Source organism: Euprymna scolopes, chromosome 33 (genome assembly GCF_053919585.1).
Source record: "Euprymna scolopes isolate OS-2025 chromosome 33, ASM5391958v1, whole genome shotgun sequence".
Lineage (NCBI taxonomy): Eukaryota > Metazoa > Mollusca > Cephalopoda > Sepiida > Sepiolidae > Euprymna > Euprymna scolopes.
The window spans coordinates 77567420-77573680 of record NC_136514.1 but is presented as its reverse complement, the minus strand read 5'-3'; the positions used below and the strand labels follow the sequence as shown (position 1 = coordinate 77573680).

General features: G+C 33.4%; 1 pseudogene; it reads right to left on the bottom strand.

Annotated features, from left to right (window-relative positions):
• Positions 1-4481: 4481 nt before the first annotated feature.
• LOC145258530 (U2 spliceosomal RNA) lies at positions 4482-4619 on the bottom strand (annotated as a pseudogene).
• Positions 4620-6261: the final 1642 nt, after the last annotated feature.

The window sequence follows — 6261 nt, the reverse complement described above, 5'->3', positions numbered from 1 at the left end:
ATATATCACTTCTTTAGTTGTGTGTGCTAATTCTTTTTTAATTTTATTTGGATGGTTTGAAATAAATATTAACTCGTTTTTTTCGTCCTATTTACTAATTCAATCTTTATATTCTCACTAATAGTTCAGCCCGACTTTTCACGGGTCCAATGTACTATTTATAACTTTATGTACATTATATATATGTATATATATATATATATATATATTTGTAGTCATCGACATACAGTCCTGTTTTATTGTATTACAGCTCATCAGTACCGCTACACTAGCACCTCTCCCAAGCCGAGGATTGAACCTAGAACCATCGCGTTGACAGTCATCAGTTCTACCCACCGACCCACGGGAGCGGCGCCTGTAAATAATCTCGCAAATGTCTATTTAAACAAACATCTGTCCACCACTTGTACAGTGCTCTAACTGCTTTGTCTATAAACAAAAAGCGAGCGTCACATTTTTCAGCGAAGTAGCGGGTGAGATTACTTACGACAGTGCTCTACCCAAATACGGGGGGCTTAAAATATTTGTATTCATATAATATATATATATATATATATACATATATATATATATATATATATATATATATATATATATATATATTGAAAAGTTTGACTCATGTCAATGTGATCTACATCTTAAATATTTAGTGTTTAGACACAAAATTGGCGGAGAAGTTTTGTAGGGTCTGTGAAGTTTATCTCTCTCAACTTTTATCTCCTGGCAGCCAAAAATTCTCCCCAAAACTGATTAAAAGGCTTTCTGCATGTCTGAATACCCTTTATGTAAAATTTCAAATGTTTAGATCTAAAATTGGCTGAATAGTTTGCTACATATCGCAAAAGTCAAATCTTTTGAACTCTGACCCCTTGGCAGCCAAATTTTCGGCCAAACACCGATTAAAAAGTGTGCGCTATGTCTGAATACACTTTATGTAAAATTTCAAATGTTTAGACCGAAAATTGGCTGAGTAATTTGGTAGAGACCGCAGAGATAAAATATTTTAAAACATGACCCCAATTTTGACCGTATTAACATTTATTGTTTTAGGGCTAAAATCAAATTTAAAAGTTTGATCAATGTCCAATTAACCTACATCTAAAATTTTAAGTGTTTAGACCCAAAATTGAGGTGTTAGATAGAGTTTTAAAGTCCAACCCCTGTAACTTTGACACGTTGACAGCCAAATATCTGACCGAAAACTGATTAAAAAGCTTTTCCCAAATCTCAACACACCTTATGTCAAATCTCGAATCTGTAGACTGAGAATTTACAGAGTAGTTTGGTAGGGAAATGTGATGATGATTGCAACGTCTTGTCAGACGAGTGCAACTCCCTCAGATATTAAAAATCCATGAGCCCAAATGCCTGAGAGAGTATCTATACAAATATGATGTTACAGAGTCTTAGCTTTGTACGACAGCTAAGTCTCTCTCTCGGTTCAAAATGTTGAGATCCAGCAACAAGCAAGAGCAAGATAGCCAGCAACAAATTAAACTGCAGACCAGCTTAATACGGGTACTGGTCTCCCGCTTTATGGTTTTTTAAATCAGAGATTTGCTTCTCCTAGGAAGGTTGCCTTCACCACGGCTTACGGGAGCCCTCTCCACCCCAATACACATATACACACACACAAATATACACGGTGCTAGTTGGCCGTTGACCCAGAAAAAAGAGTTCATTCGCCCTTTGGAAATGTACACAGACACAAACAGACAGGCAATTTCACTTTTATAGATATATATATATATATATAGATTGACTATACTTGTCTAAAACAAGATTTACATTCATGCATTGATTTATTTTCCTTATTTAACTACAATTTTTTGTTCATTATACATTTTGTATATTAATTGGTATTTTATATTCAATATTTGATTCTAATAAATAAATATTTTTCATTTTTAAGATTGTTTCATTACAATAAAATATTGGATATATATGAGACAGAGAGAGGGAGAAAGGTGATAGTGTCGGTGTAGTTTCATTATTATTGGGACGATCGCCTTAATAATGACGTTCTATTCTTATTTAAATTCTCAAAGATCTTTTAATAAGGTAAAAAAAAAAATGCAAACTTAGTACTGTTATATATCGCTAATTTGCCTTTTCATGATCGGTTCGGATTTGGAGAAGTTTCTTATATGTTAAAAATCATGTAGAAAAGGAAGATAAAAAAAAGGAAAGGGAACAAGGAAAATGAAAAGAAAGTAAAGGAAAGAAAGGAAGGAGGGGAAAAAACGAAAAAAAAGGAATAAAAAGGAACAAAAAGGAAACGAAAAAGACAAAAAAAAAAGATAAAGAAAATGAAAACTACGAAAGAGAAGATGAAAAGCAGAAAAAGGTTGAAGATTCTGCTCTTTAAATAGAAATAACCTTTTCTTTTAAATATCAACCTCAACCGTCACGATCAAATAATTCATAGAATGTTTTTAAAACGTCTTCTTGCATGAGATCTCTTTTTTACACGAGGAACGAAGTGTGTGGATATATTGAGATTATGAGCGTTCGTGTTTGATCATGCCCAGCAATTGCGATATTTCAACAAATGTCAATGAAAAAAAAATAGCGAAATTTCTTTACAACCGAGGCTTCATTTTCCGATTTCACCAACTCATTTCGATTTTACCCTCCACAAATTAATATTAAGTACACCCAAAAGATATTTTCCCTGACTGGTCAGCCATTATGCAAGAACAGCTTTCACGCGACAAATAAATATTCACGATTTATTGGAATAAAATTACCCAAACGCTTAGTTGAACTTAAGAGGAAGAAGAAGAAGAAGAAGAAGAAGAAGAAGAAGAAGCCATAGTTTTCCAAGTTCGTATCCTTTCGGTGAAACTTTCGGTGAATTTCGTATTAGCCACGCCGACGTATTTCAACAAACGACAAATTCGTGTTTCTGAATTTTTTAGAAGATCCGACTTTTTAGAAGAAAATGCGCCATATTCATGACTGTTTTTGTTTGTTTTAAATCGTATTTTCCTAAAATAAGTCAGGAACGAAACCTGGTTAGCTTAACTTTATTTTAATTTTTTTAATTTTTTTAAATGCATTATGCTTTTTAGTCTGTATTTAGCCGTTATAAAATTCTGTACCCCCCAGAAAATTTTCATATATATATATATATATATATATATATATATATATATATATATATATATATATACACGAGAAATTTTTGAACATTTTGTATTAGAGATATGTAGGACTTACAAAAAAAAAGCAATAAACAATGATTTTATCATTGTGTTCGACACTTCAAAGTTTTCAAAAATTTCTCAATTAAATTTTACTTTCAAAAAGTGTCTTCAAAAAGTGTGACCATCTTTTACACACACACATACACACACACTATATATATATATATACATATATATATATATATACATATATATATATATAGAAGACTACCGACGTTACTCGATCGTAAAATACGCATACGTTAACTTTTAAGTTCATACAGATTTTGTGTTTATTATTATATGAACCTCAGCCTATAAACAAACACCGTATCCATTAGTTCAAAATCCGATCGACCTTATGTCATTGCCAACTATTCGTATTCAAATGCATGTAGAAATAAAAGCATTCACGCATGCGTAGATTGTAATTGTTAAGAAAACGGCCGAGTTAAACTTCAGGGATGAATTATCAATCAGTTACGATGTAAAAAGAAAATTGTGATTTACGTAACCTTCGAAATACGGAAATTACTACACGCCTATTCGAGTACACGGAAGCGGAGCTTTGGTAACTGATCTTAAATGTAACACTTTCAAAAAATAAGATACTTAAAAAACGGATAAAAACATGTAAATGTAATCGCCTAAAATTAAAGTAACTGACCACCACCCTACTAGATATTTCGGCAGAAAGGATACAAAGAGATAAAGCTATTCTCAGTATATTGGGCACTTTTAGTGACTATATATGAGTTTAAGAGAATTTCTAAAATGGTCTCAACGGTCAGTTTCAACAGCCGTGTTAGTTTATAGTTTATAAAATTTCAAATTTTTTATAAAAAAATTTTTTTATAAAATTTCAAATTTTTTATATAAAAAAAACAAACTTCAAAATTAAACGAACTGAAAATTATTCAATTGTTAAAACAACAAAACAAAATTATTATTAAACTAAAATAAACCTTTTTACGTTTTTAACATGATTACTTTTTTGTATTGTTAAAAGGAACAAGGCCGTTAGCCATTAGTCGCGTGCTCTCGTGTAATGAATGAATGCGTGAATGTAAGATTGACATGAAATTCTTAAAGATAAACAAAAATGACCGAAAAATGGACTAAAATGACTTAAATAAATAAAAAGAAAATGACTTAGAATGACTTTAATGAACTTTAGGATGAATTGAATGACCTTAAGAATGACTTGAATGCTTAAAAAATAACTGGAATCCTTCAAAAACAACTTGAATGATCTGGAGAATGACGAATGGCTTTGAGACTGACTGGTTGTAAAATGGGTGATCATTTTACTTTAAATTAATACAGAAAAGTGACCATCCACATTATATCACAAAGTTACAAACATAAGTACATCATGTAGTAAGAACAGATACTACACTTTGATCTTGGCCAAAAGGGCAAGAAAGGGGTATTTCTTTGCTCCTCCACCGGGCAAATTAGGCACAAGGCCGATTTTTAATGTGAGGAGTGAAGGGGAAATGGAGACCAACTCCCCGGGAAGTAGGGGAGCTGGAAAATGACAATTGGTATGAAGGGTTGCCCCTACATTGACCAAGGTCTTATATGTGTGGTTGGTATTTATTTGCTCCCCCACCGAGCAAATTAGGCACAAGGCCGATTTTTAATGTGAGGAGTGAAGGGGAAATGGGGGCCAACTCCCCGGGGAGTAGAGGAGCTGGATAGTGACAATTGGTATGAAGGGGTGCCCCTTCATTGACCAACGTCTTATATTTGGGATTGCTCCCACATATGGTCTTTGCTTGCAGTATCTGCCGGAACAGATACTACCCTTTGAGATATTAATTTTTTTTATTCATGTGAAAAATACAGTCAAAATCAACGATGAACAAAAAACTTAGGCACATGGCCAACTCAAAAGGGGGGATTGTGGGGGTCGTTGGTCATCCTTGTCACTCTAGAACTAAACAAAATCAAAAGTTTCTCCCAGCTAGAATCTTCTTTTACCATAATACCGCATTCACCCTTTCATATTGGGGGACGTCCTACTTAACTCCCAGTTTTTAAAACATTTTTTATTGACGTGTAAAAACAAAAAGGTAACATTAAAATTGTACAATACCGCCCGAAGGCCAAGAAAAACTTAAAAAACTGAGAACAGCATCTATTAACAACAGACCTTTGATCTTAACCAAATAGGCCAAGCACAAAAGTGTTACGGACGGACAAACAGACAGACAGACAGACAGACTGAAGGAGTGACTTATAGAGTCGTTTGCACGCGACTAATAATATCAAGCAGTTACAATGTAACCAAATGTGATTGACATACCACTCGAAATAAGAAAATCGTTTTTATTTAATTAACCTCCGATAAAAAAAGTGCCAAATAAATAACACAAAGTACGAAATATAAAAATATTAATCAAATCTTTAAACCCTGTTTAAATGCCCCCCCCCCAAAAAAAAAGTCCGCCGTAAGGTGGGTCCGAACCTAAAAATTATTCAAGCTCTTTCCCACAAAAAAAAAAAAACAATCTTGAGAACGTGTCTCTGCTTTATCATTATTTTCATGGAAAATGCTCGCTTGAGCTCTAATCTCTGCCCCTTTTTCGCAAAACTTTCAAGAAAATAAATCCTCTATCTGAAACCACGATCAATAATTCCCCCCATAATTTATTTGTGCCTAAACCTAAACGTAGATTCCATGCACAAAGCTTCTAAGAAGAACTGCACACCTGATCCCATACTTTCCAGATGACCAGGATATGGTTGTCCTCAAGTCCAATGTAAATAAGTTATTGATGAACCGTTCCCTTAAATAATCCATTTTACCAAATTTTCATTACTAACGATTACTATGATATTGGCACATTGACTACTGTAGAAGTTCTTTTAATAATGATTAAATAGAAATAAAAAAAAAATGTTAGTAAGAAGGCAGGCTCGAACCCGTACCGCGAAGGAGGAAAAGAACAGGGGAAAAACCTGACGTCTTTGCTGTTACGACCACAGCTAACCCAGAAGTGACTTATTTTTAAATTAAGGCTAGACAATCGAAAGGAGAGGATCACTTTCAAAAATATCGGTGAAA